Source organism: Symphodus melops (assembly GCF_947650265.1).
Source record: "Symphodus melops genome assembly, chromosome: 11".
In the NCBI taxonomy this organism is placed as follows: domain Eukaryota; kingdom Metazoa; phylum Chordata; class Actinopteri; order Labriformes; family Labridae; genus Symphodus; species Symphodus melops.
Window position 1 is genome coordinate 22,099,681 of NC_136701.1, and position 12,182 is coordinate 22,111,862.

A 12,182-nucleotide genomic window follows, 5' to 3' on the forward strand; every position below is an offset into this window, starting at 1 on the left:
AGAAACAGTGCCAAAGCCGCAGTCAGACAACAGGTGAGCGGTTACGCTCTCAGGCACGTCTCATTGATATTCTAACCTATTGCACTTTCCCAGGCAGAGGACTCCCCTGTGGAAACACATTACTGCCTTAGTGCCCCCCCTCCAGGCTTTGATCCTCTCAATGTGAAGCAGATCTGATCCCAAGCTGAACGGACGAGCAGCCAGAATCCGACCGGAGAGTGAGAGTGTTTCAGAGATCTGTGGAGGTCTATCGAGTCAGAGTATGGAGGGCAGAGCAGAGGCACTGATGTAATCAGTACAATTAAAGGATTAGTGCACCCAAATTACAGAAAGCATTTCCTTTTATTCAGCCTTGTTTCTATTATTTTAAGGTCTATTGCATTTTTAGAATTTCTTGGCTGTCTTTGTTAGGTGACTTCAGCCCCAGAACATGGATATCAATAATAAGAAGAAGAACAGATTTCATTTATTTTGCGCCTTTTAAGGGAACCAATGACGCTACTATGTACTGTTCAAAGTATCACTCACTTCGAGTCTTTGACAAAAAAAAAGTGCTAACTAACTGCAGGTGCAGAGAAGGAACTGTTTACCCCATTTGCAAATTTAACTTGAAAGGGGCGCCGGTAGCGCCGTGGCAGCGCACTCGTCACCATGTATCGAGGCTCTCTGCACAGTCCCTGCAGGTGTACTGAAATACAATCTGTGACGTTAGACTGGAAATAGGAATTATTATATTTTGGTTATTTTAAGTTAAATCATCCTGGATGTTTTATTCCTTCATGTCACTACACAAGGTGAGCGGCTGGCATCCCAGCAAATGCTAAAATAAAACAACTTAAAGGCATTCATTTTATATTTAAGATAAACTTAATCTATAACTTCTAGATTACACTAAAAAAAATCTTCAACTCAGACTTATTCAATATAAAGTACAACCATCAGCCTCCTCTACAAGACAATTAGCCTCAATTGAAAGTGAAAACAGCGGCAGAGTGAGAGGGAGGTGAGAGCACAATGACTTCTTTTGAGCAGGCTGCAGGTCAGAGCTCACTGAAGTCCTGTCTGAATCCAACACCTCTGTTTTGCCTGACCTCTGCACATTTAAAGAGGCATGGGTCACTGCCCCCTCCTCCCCAGGATGATGGTGTGCGGATGTCCGCTCGCTGTGCCCGGCATCTCTCCCTCACCTGGGGGTGGAGGATACAAGTTCCAGGATGCAGGATTACACAGTTTGACAAAATACCTCCAGGAAACCCCCAGCAAAGCAGGCCTGTTTATTATGTAAGATACAAAAAAAAAGAGAAAAGTTTTGGAATGTAGGGAGGGATTCAGTGCAAGAAATTACCTTGAGAAAATGTGGCTTTTGAAAACAAAATAAAAGTTAACGAGAAAAATGTTGTGTAAATCTGCAATGCCATGACAGCATTGTATGGTTGTGTTGCAGGTGAAGCTTAACACATCCAAGTAAAGTGTCTGGTTTACAGAGCTGGGCAGATGTCTGTCAAGCTGGTACCATGAAGCAGGATGCTGGTACCATGAAGCAGGATGCTGGTACCATGAAGCAGGATGCTGGTACCATGAAGCTGGATGCTGGTACCATGAAGCAGGTTGCTGGTACCATGAAGCTGGATGCTGGTACCATGAGGCAGGTTGCTGGTACCATGAAACAGGATGCTGGTACCATGAAGCAGGATGCTGGTACCATGAATCAGGATGCTGGTACCATGAAGCAGATTGCTGGTACCATAAAGTAGGATGCTGGTACCATGAAGCAGGATGCTGGTACCATGAAGCAGATTGCTGGTACCATGAAGCAGGATGCTGGTACCATGAAACAGGATGCTGGTACCATGAAACAGGATGCTGGTACCATGAAGCAGGATGCTGGTACCATTAAGCAGGATGCTGGTACCATGAAGCAGGCTGCTGGTACCATGAAACAGGATGCTGGTACCATGAAGCAGATTGCTGGTACCATGAAACAGGATGCTGGTACCATGAAGCAGGATGCTGGTACCATGAAGCAGGATGCTGGTACCATGAAACAGGATGCTGGTACCATGAAACAGGATGCTGGTACCATGAAGCAGATTGCTGGTACCATGAAACAGGATGCTGGTACCATGAAGCAGGATGCTGGTACCATGAAACAGGATGCTGGTACCATGAAACAGGATGCTGGTACCATGAAACAGGATGCTGGTACCATGAAGCAGAACTTGAATCTATTCACACACAAGCTGAAGTTTGTGCTGTTTTTTTTAACGTCCACTTTAGGCAATTAATCTCTGAATTAACTGATAATCTGCTTTGTGCAGACTGAGAAACAGAAAGCATTTCATTTCCAAAGTTGGGCTAAGTTTAGTGTTCAATTTGAGTAAAGTCACTTTGTTAACAAAGCAATTCTTTGAAGGATATTCAAATCCGTTTGCTACCCTTTCAATGGTTCAGTTACATTTCTCAAGACCAAGAAACAATTGATGTAGAAATGTATTTATTCATCTTTCAGTGCTTCAAGATTGACCAACTTTTTCTCAAACAATGATGTCTGACACTACCTTCATGAAACTACCTGCTTTTTTGTTTTTGTGTTTGAGCAATTAAGAGAGAAAAGGATTTTTTTTCTCAGCTCAGTTCAGCTCTCTCTCTCAGAGTCACGCTCATGAGGAGCTTTTGTGTTTCAAATCAGGAGGGGAAAAAAGAGCATGTAAGGCTTCAGAGCCTTGCTCGGGGGCTGTTTAAGAATGAGGGGATCTTTTTGCCTTTGGTGCTGATAATCGGCGACTTCTCTCATTTCCCTTCAGCACAAAACCCTCCTCTGTCTGCCTCCGTTACTCTCCGAGGGACAGTTTTCACCTCCCCGGGGTGAGACTGAGCCACCTGTAAGGCCTGATTTAGATTCCAAGAGCGAGACGCGCCTAAACCTCTTGTTTTGTGGTCCTATTTTTGCTATTCTGAGGCACTAAGTTATAAAATATCCACACAGTTTTTTTTAAAATTAGTAATAGACACTAAATTCTAAATCACATCAAAAACATCTCGTTAACAACCAAAAATCATCTCTCAACAAATGACTGCTCAATGTGTGAAAGCAATACATTTTAAACAGTTTGTGAAGCACTCAGCTCCCCTGAAGCCTGTCGGTAAGAGGCTTATGTTCCCCTGCAAAGAGAAGGAGGAAGTGAAGGATGATGGGATGGAGCAAGGAGGGGAGGGCAGGAAGGATGAGGGGATCCCTGATGCTCTGCCCCTCAGGAGATCAGAGGACTCAGAAAGGGTTTACAGGAAATCAAAGGTGAGCGGAGCTGTGAGCGTCACTGAAGAGAGTTTTTGTATTTTATGTCAAAGTGAAAAGAATAATGTCCGAGCCGCGCTAATAGAGGATTGAACGATTCAAAAAATGCAGAAAAACGTTGAAAATTTGCCAAAGAGATTTAGTTCTTATCAGCCATGCTTCAGAACTGCTTGGCATTTTTATTTACGCGTTCATTAAAGATACTCAGATTTACATGAATCACTGAATTTATACTTATAGTCTATGTCTAACATTTTGGTGGAAGATGAATGTCCCTTTTCAAATACATTACAAAAAAGTAAGTACAGACAGTCATGTCAAGTCATCCTGAAAAACAAATTAATCTACTGATGCACTGATTGATAATAAGATGAAAAACCCTTTCTTGTTCCTGTGTGTGTCCTCCATCCTCCCTCCTTCCTGTCCTTTCATCCTTACATGTTGCTCTTCAGTTAATCAAGCCTTCCTGCTCCCTTTGCTTCACTCCTTATCCAAGCTCAGGGACAAGTTGTGTATCTAGGAGCGGACAAACAGAAGTTCGGCGTCAGACAGAGAGGTTGAGATGCAGACAGAAAGCTGCAGTCAGACGGTTGGGACGGCAGACAGGCTGGCGGTGGGCGTCTCTCCGTTAACGAGGCCTGACAGCTTCCATGCCGGCTCATGTCGCAGTGAAAGGGAGGATCGGGTCAGATTCAGAGCGTTTGATGTCCGGGTGGCGTTTGTGTTTGAAGGCACCGCTCATTCTCTGCCTCTGTTTGCTTTATTAAGCTGTGTTGTGTCAGACTGACCGAGCTGCCCGGCACTGGGCCGGTGAACCTTTCCAGTAACTCAAAATGACAGTCACCTGATATTATATAACAGCCACAAAATACTGATATTAAACCCCCTTGTTTGGACTGTGTGGTTACCCAACATGCTCTTTTTTTACAAGAGTGTCATTCTCTATTATGCAGCCGGAAGGATCTAACAATTTTTTGTGGTGTAAGCCAGGAAATCCAGGGTTGGCGTGCGGGCCTGGACGCCATGTCCATTGTCTGGCTGCTTGCTCACTGCCCACATTGATGCTCTTCATCCGGCTGTAAAATCTGTTTAAATGTGTGTGTGTGTGTGTGTGTGTGTGTGTGTGTGTGGAGGGGGGGGGGGGGGGGTGTAGTGGGGTAACAGGGACAGATGCAGTCCACTCTGAAAACAAGATGTCACCCCCCTCCGATGGGTCAGAGTGGGGTAACAGTGCAGCAGCGTTGGCATTAGAGGGATAAAAAACATGCCATGTTTGCTTCCTGTGGGCTTCCTCTGCACTGTGTCCTCTCGCTCATTCTCTCTCCTGGCCGGAGCTATAGGTTTTCATGGTGCATTTCCCCTCTTCCACCGCAGGAGGGGGGGCAGATTAGCATAACAGCCTCTGCAGGAACCCGGTCAGCATTAAAACACACTTCCTCTGGAAGTGGTTTTCTGCATAATCTTTCTCCTCCACCACCATCCCACCAAACATCCCTCTTTCTCTCGCCCTCCGCATGCATCTACCTCTCTTTCTCTGTCCCTGATTGTTATTTAATCTAAAGGCTCTGCAACATCTGGCTCTCATAGACACCTCCAGTGCATCAAATAAAACTCAAGCCTCGTCATATGTCTTACATGTCTATCCAGCAGTTCTTTTGTAGTTTCTGTAGTTTAGGTTCAGTTACATAGAACTCAGCAGAGTGACTGATGAAATCTTGCAAAAAGCCATTGCATGTCAGCCATAACAAACACTTGATCAGACAAAATGTGAAGAAATCAATCTGTTGTGTGGTGCCGAAGATTTCTGTTTTTTGAAAAAAAACAAACCCATAATAGTCAGCTAAAGGCATATGTACAAGAATGCCTTCACACACATTTGAACGTATGATTATGTGCCAGTGAGCCAGTGACACATAAAGCCAGGATTACTTTATACTTCAGCACTTTGAATTTCATCAACATTTTCCTCAACACTTAGCTCAGTTTTAGTTTTCCCTTCAAAATCTACAAACTGCTTGATCATTTATTCATGTCAGATCCTAGATGTGTATAAAAAGGATCATTACTGCAAAGTTTCTGTACCTGCACAAACACAAGACGTCGATATTTAACCAGCAATCTCTCTGTTTGTCTTGAGGGGATTTATAGGGAAAGTGGTGAGATTTGTCAACATAATTTTACCAGACTGCAGCATTTAAAGTGGAGCAACAGCAGAGGAAAGAGGATGTTTGTGGAATGATTACCTGACTCTGTTTGCAAGCCCACCAAGCATGAAGCCCTACACCAAATTTAACAGCAAAATACAAATAAACAAAGCCAACAAAAAAAAAAAACCCAAAAGAGAGAAAATCCTTTGTTTCTGGGATATCTGAGGCACATCTTTCCTTTACAAAATATCAGCTCTGCCACATTCCACCACAAAACCCATCCGGAGGATAATCAGGCCAACTCCTCAAATAAATAAAAAAATAAGAAAAAATGTTTTGCTTGCAGAGTCATCCATTTTCTCACGTTCCCACATCCGGATCAGGAAGCAGCTCTGAGCACAGACAACAGGTGGATCCCCGGCCGACTGAGTCAGCTGGAAGCTCAGATGCAGTCTGGGGGCATTGAAAGGTCTCTGCCCTACTGTGAAGCCAAATACCAAATATTAAAAGTATTACAGTCAATGTACATCGACTGTACATTTATTAAGACACAGTGAAAAAGAATCTTTATCCACTAACTTTCTGTCTTGCAGCATCTTCTGGCAAAATGGAGTCTTAGTCTGTCTAGTTGTATCACAGAATTGTGTAAGATGGTGTAAAGTGATAATTAGCATATTAGCATAGCATATATTACCACGATCCTAAGATGTACAAAATGCCAAAAGTTCAGAAGGTAACATTTCACTGTTGGTCTGACAAAATCGAGTATTTGAAGCCACAGTTTTCAGCTTTGGGAAACTTAAGTGGTCTTTTCTCCCACCATTTCTAACAATTCATAAACCAAACAGATATTTTTTACAGATGCAAACGTTCACCATAATAATACACGTACACTCTGTCTCTCCCCCTCTCTTTACTCTTCATACACACACACACACACACACACACACAGAGTGGACAGTTAGCGCAGCGTGCCAGGACTTGAGGGGAAACAGATTGGAGAAATTGTCAGGGTGCATATTTTGGATTTCAGATCAGGTTTCGGCCTCTCAGCCCTGCAGCACCGGATAGATTTGATTAGGCCAACAACCACAGGCCAAATCTAATTAGCACATTATCCACAGCAGGATGTCAGCCCTGTGTGTCAGCACGAGGCACGACGTCTATACTGTTTCACGGTCATCAGGAAGAAGCTGAGGGCCTCCTCACTTACTTCAGAATATGCGATGATGAGAAAAAATAGTGTAGTGCGGTAAAAAAGGAAGACAAAAGGAGAAAATCAGAAAAATCAACACGTTACAGCCAATACTATAGAACGTATGAAACGTTTGCTTTGTATTTGTACTGCCTTAATCTAATACATTGTGGCCTAAGTGCTGAAAAGCTCCAAAAGGAAAGACTATGGAGAAGAAATGACCTTTTAAAAACATAAAGTTTTGTACTCAATTAAGAATTGTATTATTTTAATTAAACAATGTTGATGACATTGGCTATTAAAATATGCTTTATTACAATTCATCATGTTTGTTACAGCTCTGTTTAAATCCCCTTCTATTCCCAGAATATTCCAGGGGCCCCTCCCCCTTTTAATCACACAACACTAATCAACACGTGTGACTGAGATGGAGAATTTCCCAACTTTTACAAATACAAAACAAACCAATAATCCGTCCACATGCACTCGTCAATTATTGCAAAAAGTCATCATTTTAAAAATAACTCAAGACTACATTTCCTTCCGTTTTTTCACCTGCGGTACCTCAAAGCTTCAACAGGGGGCAACAGGCCACATTTTATAAATCATTGATCTAAAACATCCTCTTGGTAGAAATATGAAGATGAGGTCAGAATAGGTGGATAACATCATGTCTGGGACGCAGCGATGACGTCTCGCTATCTGAACGTACCTGAAACAGCAGCACACACATGCAAAGACTCAGGAAGTTTCTGTCAGAGAGCTGTGAAGATTTCCAGGCTGCGACTTTGTGAATGGGGCTTAGACTTAACTCAGTGGGCACAGTGGTGTGGCTTTGCTGCTTGACTTGGCCATATCCCGACTGAAAGGCCAGAAAAGGAAAGGAACGTTGTATCACAGAATTGAAACATTATGAGGATCTTTGAGGGATTTGGTTTTGTGCATTGTTCACTTCGGGCCCCGTGGCCTGACTTAACTGCTTCAGTTGGTGGTTAGCTGTTGGTCACTTCCTATGAGTGATCCTCGGACCACCCAGGCGTTAGATTTGTTATGCTGCAAAGACTGTGTGGTTTCATTTTTGCTTATGCAGGCCTGTGACAAAACCATCTCCAAAGATTGCAAGCAAGCACTCAAAAGCCAGCTACTCTGGCAGAACCTTTTACAGAACCACATGTTTTTGCAGATTTGACAAAGGCTGCTTTATTTGGTAATTATTCTAACTATCACAACTGATATTAAATCAGAACATGCAAGTTAAATGCTGTCAGAGTGTTAAGTGGTAGGAGGATGAGAATGGACCCAAAAGCAGACGATTCCTAAAATGAAGATAAATCATTTGACTTGGATTGGTTAAAAGTCAGAAAAGATGAACTGAGACTCTAAAGGTAACATGAATGACTGGAAATGGGAGCAGACACACAGGCATGAATGGAAAACAAGGACTAAGAAGAAAGGTGCCAAACACACAGTCAATACATTAAAAGGGAACTACAGAAGACTTAACGATACAGCAGAAGTCCAGAGGGGAGCAGGCAAAATCCCCAAACAGTCAAGATCAAGGAGAACAAGACAAAAAGATTCAACGAAACCAAGAAACAAGAATTAAAGGAAAACTGGTACTTTTTTAATTCAATTCGAAAAACTTTATTTGTCCCCGGGGGGAAATTCAAGGGCACACAGAGCAGCAAATGAACGACAGTGCAACCAACTGAGACGTGAGGAGATTTCACACACTGAACAGGTGAAGCTAACCAGACACAGATGAAACTATCGAGCATACAATAGGTGTTAAAGAGTTATGAGAGAAAAAATAAATAAAAACTCAACCCGTAAATTAATAAAGCACATAACTTGATGATGAATATGACAGGTACAGATTCAAAATGTAGATCAGAGTTTGTTTGATCACTTCAGATCACATGTTATTCTCCTGAAGGTAAAGAAGTGGTTTCCAGCAAGTTTAAAGGTCTTAAACAAAGTACAAATGAAGAAGAGATCTGCCAGTAGATTCAGGGCATAGCAGATGCAGATCTCTGCAGTCAGACTCATTCTTATTTGGCTGAGCTCATGAAGACATGAGACTTGTGTCTTGGTTTGAAGGGTTAGAGGTGGAGCTTTAGGCTCCTTTGCCTGACTGAGGCCGCTGACCTTGTTGTCCACACAGCTCAGACTTCACTGACACTCAGGATAACAGGGTCACAATAGTCCCAGGTTCAACAAGGACGACTGACTGAAAAACATCAAGTATTTGAGGTCAGATTTATTTAAGCCGGGTCATCTGAAGCAACATTTAAGTTCAGTTGAACAAGTTGAACGTCTTAATCTAAGTTTAGTTTGTTTGTAGATCACAGCTGCTTTTCCAAAATCTTAACAAAAAATGGAAGCCCATTTGTTGTGTCAGAAAATGTACAATTAAATAAAAGAGAGGGGGGTAATTGTGCTGTGTAAAAAACAGCACTTTGCTGAACCTGTTGTACAAACTTCATGAGTCCAGGTCTTATTCTGATTCAGGGTCCTTCACTTACAGCAGCTCAGGGCCTCAAGGGACATGTGACCTCTGCGAGTGTCAAAGGTCAAACTCACTAAACTCACCTTACTCTGCTCAAAATAACAAGAGAGAGAGAGAGAGAGAGTCTTGTTAGAAATAAGAAAAATTAAATGACAAAAGTTGCTGTACATGAATTTAAACTCGTAATAAAAGTTTCCATTCTTTCATTATACTTTTAGATCATTCATCCTGCCAATCACAATCAAAACAGACAAATAAAATCTGTCCCTCCTATTGTGGTCGATTACTGTGTAACGTTTTAAGATATATACGGTCAGACAGCTGATGAATGAAACATCGTCTTATTTACAGTCTACTGTCACAACCCCAAAAGGTTAACCCACAATGGTGCTAAATAAAAGTAAAGAATCCCCAAAGTCATTAGAAACAGTCACATTAACCACAAATAGCCTTTCAGACCATTCTTACAGTGTTTTCACATATTTTTATTCATCATTTGATGGATATAAATTCTGAACTCAAGAACTGCAATGCGAGCAAGACTGAAGATTTAAAAGATGCAGATCAGAGATTCAGTCCACTTTTTGATTATCTTCGACTAGCTGCGTACTCTGTGATACAGAAAGCATGGAGCAGGAATGTCGGGACCATGTCAAAATAAAATGATGCCTTTAAGGTGCGAACACAACGTTGTGCTGTTCATTTTAGACCTCCGAGCAGAACTTTCCCAACATTTCTGTTCTCTCACTGTTGTCTGTGATTTAGACCTCCCAGCTGCAGTTTGGGCCCCAAAAATGGCTTACAGGGACATGTGACCTTAAAGTTTAAAGATCAGGGTTCAGACAGGCCTGATTCACCTTCCCCTCCCTGATGCAGAGGACAAAGCTCACATTGAGTCAAAGCTGTGAGAGAGACTTTCAGGACTCACTGATAGTCTGTCAGGCAGTTCTGCTTGAGTTTAAGAAAACATCTGAATGTTTTTTTTTACTGCACAGAGATCTGCTGTTCATTCAATAAGATTATAGTTTCTCAAATTCTGCTCACTGCTTTACTTTCTGTTTGTCATTCTAGCCAGATGATAAGATGTCCTAGACCTATAGCTGGTTTTCTCACACACTGTCCTTAAAGTCCGGTCAGTGAAACAACTCACGGTTGTAACGGTTTGAAACATTTATTGCAGCAGCAGAACATAGTTTGTGTCTGCCCTCTAGACTCTGTCCTCACAAAATAAATGTACACGCAGAAAATGAGTTTCTGCACGTTTCTGCGTGATGAGATTACATCTCAAAGGTGATGAAATGTGGAGGTGATGGGCTGAGTCTTTAAGAGCAGTGCTGGTACAACAGAGAGACAGAGCAGGTAGGACCGGAAATCTTGCAGCTCATACCGACTGCAGAATTTGGAGGATATACCCTGATAGGTAAAAATGTGAAAGTGAAGTCAAACATGGAAGAAGTGAAGCTTGAGTTATCTGCCGAACCGATTGATGTCAAAGCAGCTATCCCTAAACATATAAACATGAAATGATCCTGAGGATAAGAAGCAATAAACATCCTTGTCTTTTTCAAAATGCATATGGTCGGAGCTGAGCCTGGAGCTTCTACATCTTGGGCTGTAGCTTCTTTATTATGAGAAAACTCAACTTTTTCCTCTTCAGTAACAATCTTTGTTCTTTACGTCACAACCTGCCAAGACACTATTTACAAGTCATACAAAAAGAAAAACTGATAAAAGCTGTAAATCATCTCACCTGCTGTTTCTGAATCTAGTCCGAGCACATGAAACTGCTGCCTCATTAAACTGCTGCCTCATTAAACTGCTGACTCATTAAACTTACCTTAGTGCTGGGTTAGGGTTAGTGCAAATTTTGTGCAAATTTGTGCAAATATCTCACAAGATTCAGTTTGTGGAAGGTTCCTCTCACGTGTTGTGTCATGTAGTAGGACACACACAGGTAGGCAGTTTGGTGGGTCGTCAGGCAGGTAGACCATCAATGTTTAGGAAAAGAGAAATAGTGTTACTGACAACTTGAATATAAAATAACAATAAATGCATGTTACATTGAATACTTTGAACACAAGTTTTGAGTGAACTGAGACGTGCTAAAGTTCTTCCTTTGTAACCATGTACTTCCAGTTCTTCTTTACAGTGAAATGAATAAAATAAAGCAAAAAAAAAAAAACAGATCAAAAAGTATTGAGCTGATAATAAAAATGGCTGCTGCTTTCTCTCTTTCCCTCACAATAGCTGCATTTATCCAGGCTGAGGACTGTCGAGGTCCTGACCTGCAGACCTTCCACTTACAACCTTCAAAACAACAGCTGGCATGGAGGAAGGGTGGGAGATAAGGAAGGGCCGGATGGGAGGAGAGGAAGGGAGTGTGAAGAAGTGAAGGAGAGAAGTGGAGGAGGAGGAGAAATTGATACTAGGACAGAGGATGATCTGTGGAGGAGAGGAAGAAACTAATGAGGCCTCAGCAGTTTGTGAATATTTATGTGACCAGCTAAATCAATTGCACTTCCTGTTTTCAAACAAATTCATGTGTTCTGTCATTTTTGATAATAGATTTGAACATTTTGTGCTTGTGCAAATATTTCACGATTGGAAAGTTTTTTCGTCACAAGCCATTTAAATGATTCACTAAAAGGTAATATCTCAAAGTATGTGCATCATGTTAGCAAGTTACATTAATGACATGAATTAAGTTATACTCAAAACATTGTCATGTTCATCAAAAAACTAAGAGAAGAAGAGGACCCAAGTGCAGATCACTAAAATAGTCAATTAAATAACAAGGAAAAAAACTAATCTTCAAAAAGTGTCCAAACTGAAAAACCTATAAAAGGTCAAAAAGACGAGGAAACAGCACAGAACATGGGACAGGAAGACGCAAGATCCTCCCTGAGAATAAAACCATACAGGGGAAATCACACACAGCTCTGCACTATTACAGCTCTTCTATACCACTATCACACTTTTTACCCCCCCCGTCCCTATACCCTATCTACTTGCCCCCAATCTGCCACGCCCACCCTC